Source organism: Aythya ferina (assembly GCF_964211825.1).
Source record: "Aythya ferina genome assembly, chromosome: 6".
Classification (NCBI taxonomy): domain Eukaryota; kingdom Metazoa; phylum Chordata; class Aves; order Anseriformes; family Anatidae; genus Aythya; species Aythya ferina.
This window is the reverse complement of record NC_140303.1, coordinates 22,108,496-22,122,851: the sequence shown is the minus strand read 5'-3', so window position 1 is coordinate 22,122,851 and position 14,356 is coordinate 22,108,496. Positions and strand designations below refer to the sequence as shown.

Here is a 14,356-nt window from a genome sequence, read left to right as displayed (position 1 = left end):
TAAGTATTTCACATCTCTTGAGGTAGCCAGGCTCTGCAGATATGTAGCCACTGAAGTCACTAACAAATTACCAGTATTAAAATCTGTTTCTTCTACCTTACTGGGTGCACTGTCTACTCGAGTGAAATGGAAGCTTAGATCTGCGGTTGTGAGTAAAGGAATTCGTAAGGACAGCAGTAAGGATAACTCCGCCTGAAAGCTGGTATTTGAAGTTAGCCCACAGATTAGACATTTTGTTTTTTAAACCTGACTTTAAGGAGTAGAAGGGTTCTGTTAGTTAACCATGACATGACAGGAAAGTGTGATAGTTGCTGTTTAATGGCATAGAGCTATCAAATCTCCTTTGCCTTCCTCTGCGGGTTTCCATGGGGCAGGAGTGGCTGTTCCTCCATGCTGTCATGGATGCTGGGCAGAACCTCTCCACTGCTGCCCTGGTCTGTTCAGGAGATCCAAAGCACTGGTAGCTCAACAAGCTGCTTGGTAGAAATTGCATGTCTATGTAGTATGTTGACAAAAAGGCAGAGATTTTTTCATGCTATCCTGGATTATTACTATTTCTAACTGGGCAGATACATAGTTCTGCTCCTCCCTCTCCCTCTAACTTCCAGCAGTGAGCTGTGTGCTGCAGCCAGGTGTTCCTGCTACAGGTGGTACTTCTGGTAGATGATTATAGCAGAGCAGTCTTGCCTGAAAGAGAAAGCATTGAGGAAAATCCAAAGTTTCTGGAACTTTTTGTGAAGTGGCAGTAGGAAACTGCAATGAGCCATAGTACTGAAAGACACTAATTAATACAATTTATTCTTTCTGGGCCACTTTGTGCTGAAGCAGTTAATAGAACTGATCAACGTTTATACAAGTGAAGAGTTGAGTCATTTGCATATTTTTATTGCTGATCCTTAACTTTTTGGCTTCTTTTCAGTATTTCAGAGATTTCTGTGACCCTGATGGAAATACCCATCAGCCTTTCACAAAGACTGTTATGATACTGGAGCAACTACTTTGTAGTTCTGGTAGTAGTGTCAAAATAATTGCGTGATGTCTGTACATCTCTCTTAATGCAGTTGATTGATTTATTTTTTTTATTTCCCATGGCCTTACAACAAAAGGAATTGAGCAGGAGGGGTAAGAGGAGGATTATTCCTTTAAGCACAGTATCTGGGCTTATAGCCCAAAGAAGTGAGTGCTTTCTCTCAGGTAAAGCAACAAGGTCATTTCTCCAAAGCTGCTAACTCAGAATGCCAACCTGTTAAAACAGTGCTGTTAAGAGGGAGCGAGGGAAACTCATTATTTCTGAGCTTCTGTGAATGACCCAGTTGCACTGAGAGTTAATGTCAAGCTGAAAAGTTGCCCAAGCTAGCTTCTTTTAACCTACATGAGTATCAGGTCTAGGCAAGGCAGCGTGAACACAGATTTTTCTTTCAATCAATTTACCAAAGTGTAGCACTTCGCAAATTAAATTTTGAGGCATCCTACTTTATTTTGGAGAAGCTTTTCAGTGTTACTGTTTACTGTTGCTGTCAGTACGCTCTAATTGTGCCAACCTTATTACATCAAAAGGAGAGAGAAGGAACTGCTACATGATCTGTCCTTGTAAAAGAATATGCCCTTTTTCAAATGAGTAATCTGAGAGATCCCTATAATTTAGTATAAATCAATACTTTGCTTGTTTTGTTTTTGTCTTGTTTTTGTTTTGTGGTGTGATTTTTTTTTTTTTTAATTTTTATTTTATCCCCCAGTCCACAGTTGTGATTTTTCCATGTGGCATCCTTATTGTTTTGTACTAGTTACCCTTGACAAACCATTAAAGGTTGTGTCTGACAGCCTTCACAAATAAAAAGCACTTTAATAGTGTTTTCTGAAGGTCTCTCAATATATATTAATTATTTTTTCCTTTAATGAATATCATGTAACTAAGTAGAACTTCATATATGGGAACTTCATGTCAATTACTCCTGATAGCTTGTATGCCATAAAGCTGCTGGTAAAGGTAAATTGGTACCTCTTAAATAGCCATAAAATGCTATTAATGGAGGAAGGGTGTTCTCATTTGTTGTTTTTGTTTGTTTGTTGTTGTTTTTTTTTTTAACTGGTAGAAGAAGGGAGTAAGAAACATGATGTGTGATGTCTATTGTAAAAATGCTGGAGAAAGAAGAATATTAATTAATACCAATAATCCATTTTTGTTTTTATCAAAGGTGTGAGTTTCATCTAATACAGTTTTTGTGATGTGTCTTTCAAAAAATACCAACTTGAAAGTCTCAGGTCTCAGTTACTGTTTTTTTTTTTTTAATTATCTTTGTCTTCGCAATAGAAACAAAGCTGAAAAATCAGGGTGCACCTTCATTCTCTTCCCCAGAGGTCTTATCTCCAATGGTCTTCACTTTGTGAACACTGGTGTACTACTGGACTCACTTTCTGTAGTGATGCTGCTACCTCCTGCCAAAAGGAAATGCAGGCACTACTGAAAGGATAATTCATTGAAAAGATAATTTGCTCCAGGCTTTGCTCTAGACAGATGATATGTATATAAAACTTGCCAAATCTGACTCTTCCAGCTGGGATAGTCTTGTTATCCAGGCAGGGCTAGTGCCTCCGTGTTGTGCCATAGGGCATGCAGCACATGCTTAGTGTCAGGCTATAAAAGCACTATGCTGGCAAGATGCAATACATCAGTCTCGCTATCTGTGAAACTGTGATCCTTCTTGCAGGGCAGAAATAGCAGAAAAACAAAAGCCTAAACTCACAACCCCCACACTTTGGAGCTATATTTCCTATCAATGTAATGGAAATCCTGGGCACTTGCTATCCAGTGTTCCAGCTCAGAGCACTGTGGATGTGAACCACTCCAAGCTAGTTGGTCTTCTGCAACCTTGAACTCTGTAAAATGTCTGTGAAAGGATTCATACATCAGATGATGTGGATTTAATGTTGGTGTTAGTGTTAGCAGCAAAGGCTAACTCTGATAATGCTCAAGAAAAGTTGTCTTTGAAGGGAATATAATTACTGTTGCTGAATCCTAAAGAGATGGGTTGCCTGTCACCATTCCCCAGTGTACTGCTAGACTGGTGTGAGCAGACCAAACTCTTCCACTGATGTTTTTAATTAGAATTTTCATTAGATGTAGCATGAAAGTATTGTGCTTTGCAGATGCAAATAGCAGGACAGTGACTGCATAGATACTAAAAGGATTGTGCAGGAGATCAGAGACAATAGATGAAGTGCGAGGGTTGCCTTAGTAAAAGATAAAAACATACAGAAATGATGATTTGTACGAAGAAAAGAAACAGCAACTACCTGTCACACAGTGGAAGAACCAGGCAATACTTAATCAAGAAAGGGAAGAAGCATGTACAAAACTGAATAGTGAAAACAGTTTTTCACACCCTGAGTAATTAAACAGGATTTCATGTTTCTTTCATGGTATTCATTGCTCTCCTGAGGCAGTAAGTCAGCAGTAATTTGTAATTAAAGAGATGGCTGTATTTACTTCAGCAACTAGAATATTCAGTATTGTGCTGATAAATAAATTGTAGCCATAGTTTGCATCAAAATCAGTTGTGAAGACTAATTTTTTTTAACTGCAGAGTATCATGCATCCTAAAAATGGAGTGTGGAGGTAAGGGAGAGAAGAGCCATGAAAGCAAACTGTGTTGGCCAAACAAAGGGCATAGCAAGGAGTACGAGCTGAGGTGTTGGCAGAGCCAGATTTGCGAGGCAGGTGGGTGAGGGAGGACACAGGCTTTCAGTGAGATGTGGAGGGAGTTGGAGTCCATGAAATTGTTCTGGAACAGGGAAAACATGACCTTCACTGGGTGCCTGAAGGGTTTATTATAGCTGCAGGTAGCAGCAGGGAAGTTGAGATGAGTCATGGTTGCCAAAAAGGAGACTCTAATTGAAGTCATCTAGCAAGTGGCAACTACAGTGTAGAAAGAAGTAAAGACAGTCTTGTAATTGTGATCTGTGTAAAGTACTGCTATTTTATCTGTAAGATTTACATCTGGATGATGGGATTGATACAGTCAAGGAAATGTTTTTCTCTTGGTGTTATATCTAATAGCATCACAGAGAAAAAACAGAGAATTTGAATACAAGGTCTAATATGAGGTAAAAGAGAATGGGGCAATTATACTGAGTCTCATGTGTCAGCAAAACTATTGGTGCAAAAAGGCGTAGAGTCATGTATGGCTATAAAAAGCTACGAGAAAAATCCTGCTCCATATTACATCAGCGTGAGATGTTGCTCCTTGAGAATAACACTGAATAGCTCTGTATGGTACTGACTCATTTGTCTGGTAGCAGGGTACGCTGAGCGGAATTTGTTTCCCTAAGCCACGTTTGAAGACAGTGCGGAAGGGTATTGATGAAGCCTTTTCATTTAGTGTAAATATTCTTTTTCACATGCGATCCAGAGCTGGCTCACTGATGGCTTCCCTCTCAGAGAGAGAGAGGCTAAGACAGTGCTTGTTGCCTTGAGTTACATAAAATGTAGTAATTTTTAGCCTGAGGCCTGTAGTTGTTTTACTCTGATGGGGAACTGAACTCCACCACAACTGCCATCTCAGTCCCCCCTCCTCAAGGGAAAACCAGGTGAAAATACAATCAGAAGGGGTGTAAGGGTTGAGATAAGGACAGGGAGATTGCTCACCAATTACCATCATGGGCAAAACAGGTTCAGCATAGGGAGATTTATGTATTGCCTGTAACAAACAGGCTATAGCAGCAAGAAACTGAAAGCAAACTGTAAGTCTGCTCCTCTGTGGGCCTCTCCACAGGCCACAAGGGAACTTTGCTCTGGAGCACCTCCTGCCCTCCTTCTGAACTGACTTTGGGGTCTGCAGGGCTGTTTCCTATTTTCTTACTCTATCCCAGCTGCAGTTGCCCAGCAGTTTTTTCCCTTTCTTAAATCTGCTCTCACAGGGGCACAGCCAGCACTGCTCACTGGCTCAAGCTCTGGCCAGCAGCAGGTCCCTTCTGGGGCATTCTCTTCTCACACAGGCCACCTTGCACCACCCCTGCTATCAAAACCTTGCCACATAAACCCAATACAAGGTCCTGAACACGTGAATAATTTAATGGCTGGCAAAACAAGCAGTCCTGATTTAAAGTCATGAGTACACTGTGCGGCCACTGAGAACAATTTTAATCCTGCCCTAACACTTGCTCTCTGATGAATCAGGACTGAATATCACGCCTGTGCCTCCTCTCCAATGCACAGCTTGCTCAGCACTCATGCTTCCAGATGCCCAGACTGGGCGTCACAGCCGGCAGTTCTGTGATTTACAGTGGGTTTATGCCTCCAGCTTTGCCTCTGGGAGCATCTATATTCTCAGGCTTTGGACTATTCACACTTCTTTGATGGCCAGGCGGGCCTGAGTAGCTAAATTATATATTCTTTTATGGTTTTGTTGTGTGCTTTTGTGCTGATGCTTTCTCTCAGTGGCTTGTAGTGTAGTTGCACAGGCTGGCTCCAACTGTCATTTAGCAGCACAGGCTATCGCTGCTGCTCTCATAAGCTGTAAAGGTCCCTTCCTGACCTGTGTCCTCACCTGCCCGTTGCCTGCATTGGCTTGGCTGCACAGTGAGCTCATGGGAGTTAAATGTCACCCTGTGGCAGTACTCGCATCAAATGGGAAAGCTCAAGTTTTGGTGCAGCAGAGGAGGGAGAAGGGTTTTTTGTTGCAGCCGCTGGCCCCTTCTGGTGCAGCCAGGCAGGAGGACGTGGGCTGGTGGAGCAGGATAGGGTATGCCATGGGTGCCACAAGTGCATCTCTCCCTGCTGTCAGCTGTTTATAAGTGCTTAGATTAACAGTGGCTAAGAGAATGACTGCATTTCTGTTGAATAGCTGTTACTATGAGTATGTTTACAACCTCTATCTAATCCTTCTATCCTTATTTCTCAATTTTGAATAGAAAAATACTGGGTCTGTGTCTCAGCTGGGTCTCAGGGCGTCTCTGTGCCCAGACACTGGTTAGGTGTCGGGAATCATCAGACCCCTCCCCTTGCTGTTCTGCTGGAGCAAGCAGGTGAAGATGACCATGCTGGTTCGTCAGATTATGCTCACTGTATTTCTAGGTTGTGCTGTAAGCACTTTTCATTTTGAATTTTATGAAATTCCCCTCTTCCCTCAAATTGGATTACTTAAAACTTTGATTTCCCTACTTTTATTGCCTTCTGTGACACATTTTTAAATAAAATTAAAAATTTAAATTAACTGATATGCTAGCCCTCCAAAGATACCATCGCTTAACATTATCACTGCATGTTAAGCAAGGTTATAATAAATTAACTAGATTTCTTTTCTCTTGTGGTTTGTGTGTGCTCATCATTATTTTATGTTATGGAAATTAAATAAATCTTCCCAAAGTTTTAGTTACTGTGTATACTAGATCAAAATCACAACTTCAGTATGGTAATTAAAGACAACTAGAGGCAAACTGCACAGACTGCAGTAGCTGCTTGTTTCTTATGTTCTGTGTGCCTTAAATTGTCCGTCTCTTGATGGTGGATGAGGCTGCCTCTTTAGTCAGTCTCAGTTTTAAATGAAGTTGTCAAATGTCTCAGATAGTGGCTTGAAAGTGAAAGAACGCCTAGACAGACCTGGGATTTTTCAGAAGAGCCACAAGGGAAGTACAGGCTGAGTCTGGGATGCTGCAGACTTCAAGACTGCTTCTTATGCCTGGTAGGTGGGATGAGAATCACAGGGCTTAAAAACTGATTTTTGATGATTTGGGGAAGATCTTTGGAGAATTCAGTACCAGGATTTCTGTCAGTTTGTCTCTCTTGTTGCATATGAAGCTTTGGGCTTCTTTTTCCTCATCATTTGTTAGTGTGCTTGTCTGTGATACTGATCTCTTCTAAGTGGTAGTTTTCAGGTACTGATATCTCTAGTTCCTAAATTACTGTCACCTCTGATTTTTTTCTTGACTTGTGAGTTGGAACATAGACTGGATTTAAAAATATATTTTATTACTTCTAAACTTTGAAGGCTTTTTATTTCTCTGAAATGTAATTTTCAATAATAAAACCATTATTGCCAAAGTAGCATAGCAAATAGTGTAGAATAGTTATTATCTATTAAGTGAAGGTCCTATTCACTTCTCAAATCCATAATGATGCTCGTCAGTTCTTTATTTAATCTGCGATATTGCCTTTAAAAGTATAACAGCTGTATGGAAGGGGGGAAGACAGCAAAAACACTTACCTCCTTCCCTCCCTTTCACAGCATTCTTCTCTTTTCATTACTTTCATCCTGTATGTTTGATGTTTGTTTCCATCATATGTCTTAGTGATTAGTTAATGATTATTGCGCAATATTTGCCTTATACTTTGTTCCTCCATATTGCTTCCTCTTTTCTTAGAAAGTTATAGTTCTTTTCTGACTACGATATTTTCTTTTTCTTTTTTTTTTTTTTTTTTTTCTACCAGTCCAAACTATGCTTTAGTTTGACCTTTTACATATTCACGGTATGAAAGTGGCATGACCAATATTAGCTTAGGCAGTAGTAACTTTATGAAACACATTAAAACAAGTATTTATTCCCGGAGAGAGATTGTCAGTTTCAGAATAAATCTTCCATTCTCATGTGGATGTAGATCTTTGCTTTATGAGTAAATGCAGATATCCACCAGATAACCATCCAGAATAAGTCTTACTCTTATTTTCATTTAATAAAAAGGACAGTTCAGGTACCATTTTTACTCGATTTCTGCTGTCTTTAGACTTATTAGCTGTTCTGCATGTGTAGAACTGGTAAATGTTATTTGCCAACTTTACACTGAAACCACACAGATTTGGCCCAGCTGGAGGTTCCCAGAGATGGCTTTTGTAGCAAGTTCTTCTCTTCCATAGGAGATTACAAATTGTACAGACTTACTTGGTATTTTTCAGTCTCTACCACTAAACAGAAATTTGAGTATGACTTACCTGTTCTCTATGGGTTGCTAGTCACAATCAACACGTATCAAAATATCTTGCACTCTGAACGGTAGTGGCAGTAAGTTTTTATTTTATATGCAGCAGTCAGTGAATTGGCATGCAAGTCCTTACTTCTCTGTTCTCCTTCTTATTTAAGTTGTCACACGGTTTTCTGCTGCATTTGATTACCTTTCATTTTGTAGATACGTGGACTATGTGCATCTGTTCACGGAGATGCAATTACAGAGGAGAATTAGCTTCCACAATGTTTAATATTTTTTCTTTACAGGCACTTAACTACATTGCTTTCTGTGTTAGCAAGTTGTCTGATAAAGTATTTTCATGCTCTTTGGAGGAAGCTGAACTGATTATTTGCTTAAAATTTAAATAGTTTGCAAGCTAGTGTGGCAGCTTATGATATACAGTTCTCTTTTGTTTTCCCCCTCCGTTTTCTTTAATAAAAGCTGAAAGCTCTAAACTGACCTGGGTCAAAGTAATGCCTGCTTAATGCTGCATTTGTATGGCTGTCAATCAAAATGCATTTATAGAAAGATTTCCCTTATATCTACATGGAAATAAATTTTTGACTTGGCAGAATATTTTTTATGCTTATATACTTTTAATATATAGGCATAGCATCCATGTATATCCAGAACTGTAAGGTAGGTGACACAGGAGTACTGCTCACCACAAAAAAGGCAAGCAGTGGCCTATGACTGAGAGGATACTGGCAGTGGCCTCAGCAAGAAGATGCACACAGTGCAAGTAGAGGTGAGAAACATCAAGATCAATACCAGTAATTGTCCAGCACTTGTTTTAGTGGGTTAAGAACTAATCTGAAGCAAATGATATAATGCTGGAGGAAAGTAACTTTCAACATGAGAAAAAAAAATGGAAACAGGTAGTATAATGTGGTCTAAAATGATAATTACCTGTCACAAAAGTTGTCTTATGGATATATGTTGGTCATCATGGCTCAGACAACATTACTAGGCAAAAAGCACAGAATCATCCAGGTTGGAAAAGCAAATGCAGTTTGGAAGTTTTTAAGTTTTTATTACTCTAAAACTGAAAAAGAGTGGGACACAGTGTCTGTTGTGATTGCTGCAGGGAAAGTGAAGGGCTTTTTTAGAAAATGTAGGTGACTTGTGAGATTACCAGTAAGGACAGAGAGTAGAAGTTCAGGATGGAATGACCTTGGGTCTGATTTCTCTCAAAGTCTCCTGTCAGCTGTGTGCTCTGAATGTCACTGATGAGGAAAGCAGTTCTGTCAGTCAGAGCACAGGGGAGAGTTCATGGCAGCAATGTCTGTTTTCTGTGTGTTCTTCCCATGAGCTTTCCCATGATGATAGTAGGGCAAGATTTGGCAGTGCTAACAGATCTCTGAGGTCTTATCAGAGCTTTATTTCATGTTGTTCTCTCCTGGATGCCTTAGGGGCAGTTACATAACCACAAAACAGAAGATATATAACCTAGAAAGAATTAGCAGAACACCTACTGCATTGTGCATCTTTTGTGGTCTAATTATATAAACATGCTCTATTATTTATAAAACTGCATCACTGTGTTTCCTTTCCTTTTTTTTTTTTCCTGCGCTACTAAATTTTGTTCGTAAGACTTTTAGAGCTACACTTTGAGCATACAGATTTAGGACAGGGTTGGTCTCAAGTGGCACTGTAACATTAAATATTAAATAACTGTTTCAAACTGCAGCCAAGAGGAAAATCAGATGCCAGCCAAATCTTAAGCCATAAAATTGCAGAGGAAAGTAATGAAAATTTCTCAATTCATCATACCTGCTATTTTGCACATCGTAAGGAACTGTCTATAACAGATTCCTTCCTCAAATAACTTAACCATAGAGCTTACCTTTTGCTTCATTGCTCCAGTACAGCTCAACAGCACTACCATGCCAAGAAGGGCAAGAAGAAGATCTTTATTTATTTTTAAATTAACACTATATAATTCTTGTTGCATCTGTCAGGCTGTAAAAAATGCAGCAAATTATCATTAAAGAAATCTTGGGGGGAAGAATATTGGAACAGCAGGTCTATTACCATCAAACATGCTGTCACAGAGCTTTCTCTGTGTGGTATGTATGGATTTTGTGGAAGGTACAAACGGAAGCAGTATTCTGCTTCTGCCTGGTTTCTAAACCGATGGGAAGCACTCCATGAGGCTGTCCTACGTTCTAATTGTGTTTCTGATATGCTTTGTGTTGGGTTTTGTGTATATGTTTGTCGTGATCTGAAGTACATGCAGAAGGGATTTAATAAAGCTGTCAGTTTATTTTAAATAACTTTAGTAGATGAAGGAAATTGAGATTGGAACTAGGAATAGAAGTTCTTCAGGAGATACCTCTGAAAACTTGCATGTGAAAACATGTGCCCATGCGTACCAGGCAGAATGCTCAGTGTGCCACGAGGATTATCAGCCTCTTTCACCTGCTGTTTTTTGCCTTCTGTGTGGAAGAAAGTTGGGACTCTGATTTTCTACATTCTTTGAAAAGCTGATGTCTCAAATGAAGGTGGCAATTCATTGCATTATGCTTCTAGATAGTGACATAGACTGTGAAGTGTTAGTAACCATCCACCACAATTCCCTAACGGGTCTGCAGGATACCAGTGCTTTATTGCTAGTATGCATTAGGGCTTTGATCAAGGAAGACCAAAAAAAATGTTGCCCAAAGTAGAATGACATACAGTACCGGTTGAATTGTCACATGAAAATGACTTTCAGAGCTGGAAAGCCAGTTGAATTGACTACTGCCAATCTGAAGAGCCCATGGATAATTGCTAAATATGAGGGGGGTTTTAGCACTGTCTAATGTGAACCGTTTGAAGCATGACATTCTTATGTTACTGTCTGCAGACCTAACAGCAGCAAAACAGTGGCAAAGGTGTCTCTGTAAGTGACAACTACAAATCTGGGGGAGGGGGAGAAGGTGTGAGGGGTTGTTTAATCTGCAGTTGGCAATGTAAGGTCTTTTTCCTGGGAGAGCAGCCATGCTGAGCTCACTCCATTAGACAGCAGGTCATTGGGAAGATGAACCTGATGTATTGGGTGGGGGGGGTAAGTTGTTTCAGTTCATTGCTCTAACAATTAATTTTTATTAGCTAAAGTTCAATCTCACTTTTTGGAGCAAAATTTTAAGGGCACAATTCAGCAGGGTGTTGAAGGAAACCTCTTCAGAAGTATGCCCGGAGTCTGCAAAGTGCTTAGTTAGATGTACACTTAAATAGTTTTTGCTGAATTGAGCATGATTGGGTATACCAGATTAATTGGCAGATGCTCTTCAACTTTTCCATCTCCATAGCGTTCTGTATCACGCTGAAGCATCTTTAAAATTTTATTAGTGGCTCAAAGTTAAAAGGGTTGAGAGGTTTTGAAACTGTCTGTACTTTGGATCAGGAATGCACTTACGTGTTGAACAAGAACAGTCAGATCTGTTGCTGTACTCTCCAGGTGCTTTAGAGCATCTGTTTTAAGACTACATTTGAAAAGAAAAAAATTCTTACTATGCTTTACTGTGATTCTTTGTTGCAGTGTGTCACATCCATTTTTGAAACATAACTGCCCTGATAAGTACAGCCCAACCTGAAAGGATTACCCTAAAGGCTCATATGTAGAGTTGATCTCACTCATGTTGGGCTCAAGCAGACCAGACACAAGCCTGGTTCAATCAGGAGGTCTTGTAGGCATGTTAGTGCAGGACGAAGTGAACCTTGTAAACCTTATTTTTGAGGTCCTTGTATGCATTCATCTGGGTTTGCTGGATTTAAATTAACCTAAGAAGCCTTTCAGGCCATACAAATTGAGTGTATTTGGGTCATTCAGAATCCGTGTGTCTGCACAACTGACTGGAGGCATGTTTCACATCTGAGGGATAGAGCAAATTCTCACAAAACAGAGCAGCTTCAGCTGTCCTCTTCTTTCAGTTAAATGTGAATTGATGCAGCAGTCACCCGGAATGGGGTGCTTCACCTAGTGGCCTCCATTGTGTTGTGTAAATGGGCCAGAGAATATTGCTGGGGAGGAAGGGGAACAAAAGATATCTTAATACAAACCTTGTGTTGCTTTTCCTAGTCAGCTGGGCTCTGCTGTTGCTGCTGTAGAACAGTTTGATACTTTCCCTATTGCAGAGAAATAGCTATGACCCTAACAGCAACCATCCCCAGTGGCCTGCAGAGCTAAAGCTTGAGCTGTGGATGACTGAGGACCCTAAGAGAGTTATCAGAAAGGGTCCTACAGAGGGTTTATGCTACTGACCAGAGATTTTCCCTTCCCTGTAGTCCGTGATTAATTGGACAGTGGTTAGGCTAAGGGCATTTTCCAACCTTGAGTGTTGGCATTATTACTTAGGATAAATTAAAGATCTCTCTTAATCAGCTACCACTTTGTGAATTCAGTTGGGAATGAGACTTGATAATCTCACACTAAAGATGTAATTTTCTTCTACAGTATGCTTTGCATACAGAATATTTTGCCTAAATTCCCAAAATGCTAAGGTGTTTTGGACACTCAGATGTATTGCCATGTGGACATGATTCCTACTCCTGTTTCCCTCCACTATATCATCTCTTCATCAGTAGACTGCACTGAGACCAAAACGGAGGGATAAAGATAGATATACTGTAGACTGCGAATTATAGATTTAGATAGAGTACTTGTTGGAAAATAATTGAATTTGGAATTGAACCTTGTCCGTTCAACCTTGGACAAATCTTCTTTGCATGAGATATATTTATCTTTTATTTCCTGGACTTCTATGTATGAGTTTTGAGGGATTTGTACAGCTTCATGACATAGTTCCAGTCCCTTTCTTCTTGTCTTCCTCCCAAGTTATAGATTTTTTTTTTTTTTTTTGCTACATAAAGCAGCTTCACAAGAAGAGATGGTCCTACACATGATAGTTTTGGGGCTAACAACCCATCAGGGGCATGCAAGATGTAACATGAGAAAACTGAACCTATGTTTTCCCAAGTCTGGCAGATGTTCTGACTATTGAGCTACTGAGCAAAAGGAGAGGTTGGGGGGAATGAGGACCGCTCATATGCCAATAAAATATTGGCATAGTTTTAGATTATTGGCTCTCTGCACTGAGGTAGGAAAGTAGGCAGAGAAACATGTGGTCATTCAATTCATGGTGTATTTCAGAGGCAGAGTGATCTGTGTGTGACCTTGTGCAAAGAATTAGTGATATATCTACAGTTAAATTCCTGATAGTGTGCAGCCAACAGCTCCAGATCCGTTCTTATCTTTTCTGACTCTATAGCTGAAGCTGATGGAAATAACATCCCTCATTTCTGTCCATTTGTTGTATGTATATGTTTTTAGACTATTATGCTTCATTAACGTCACTCACTCTGTAAATGGCCTTAAATGTTGATTTAATTTAATGTAGATTTTATAGGTCTCAATATATGTTAGTTTGTAGATAACAAGGATCTAGTTTTTTTGGTTTAAAAAGACAGTTACAAGTGAAATATCTCCAGTTGCTAAGACCATTGGTGTTAGCACAGTAAGTAGTAGTTAATGTGCGACATTTACTAAAGCGTTGAATATAGTTACTTAGCTAGTTAGACCAGATATACTTACTCAATGTATAATAAGAAATGTCTTAATAACTTAAAATTAATTTTCTCCCAAACCTTCTTGTACTCTCTTGTGGTTTAACCCAACAGGCAGCTAAGCACCACACAGCTGTTTGCTCACTCCCCCCACAGTGGGATGGGATAGGGCAACGGGAGAAAACTTGCGGGCTGAGATACAGATAGTTTAATAGGAAAGAAAAGGGAGGGGGGGGGAAATACACAAAACAAGGTGGTGCACAATGTGATTACTCACCTCTAGCCAACCAACACTCATCCCATCCCAGAGCAACAGCAGCCCCACCAACCAACTCCCCCCCGTTTTATTGTTCAGCATGATGCTACGGGGTGTGGGACGTCCCTTTTGGCCAGTCTGGGCCACCTGTCCTGGCTGTCTCCCTCCCAGCGCCTGGGGCACCCCCAGCCCTCTCACTGGCAGGGCACCATGAGAAGCCGAGTCCTTGGCTCTGTGTGAGCACTGCTCTGCGACAACTAAAATGTCAGCATGTTATTGACAGTATTTTCATCCTGAATCCAAAACATGGCACCACACCAACCACTAGGAAGAAAATTAACTCTGTCCCAGCTGAAACAAGGACATAGTTATCCATTTGATCTTGGCCAGTGGATGTTTTACTGTTAATTGCTGCATCATACCAACTTCAGGTCCTGGTAAAATAATGTGTTAAACTATTTAGACTCCTGTGTGGGTATTGAGCCAGGCAGAATTTCCCTCTGAAGCCTACAGAAAAGGTATCTGGTTGCCTGACACAGAGCAATGAAAAGTCCTTCACTTCACTGCAACTGTAAGATGCAGGGGACCAATTCTGATGGCAGTTTGACCAACTC

The 14,356-nt window shown here is 40.2% G+C and overlaps 1 protein-coding gene across 2 annotated transcripts in view; it reads left to right on the top strand.

Moving 5' to 3' along the window:
- The window catches only part of CERS6 (ceramide synthase 6), a 120,997-nt gene that overhangs the window by 41,394 nt on the left and 65,247 nt on the right, over window positions 1-14,356 (top strand). The window lies entirely within an intron of this gene.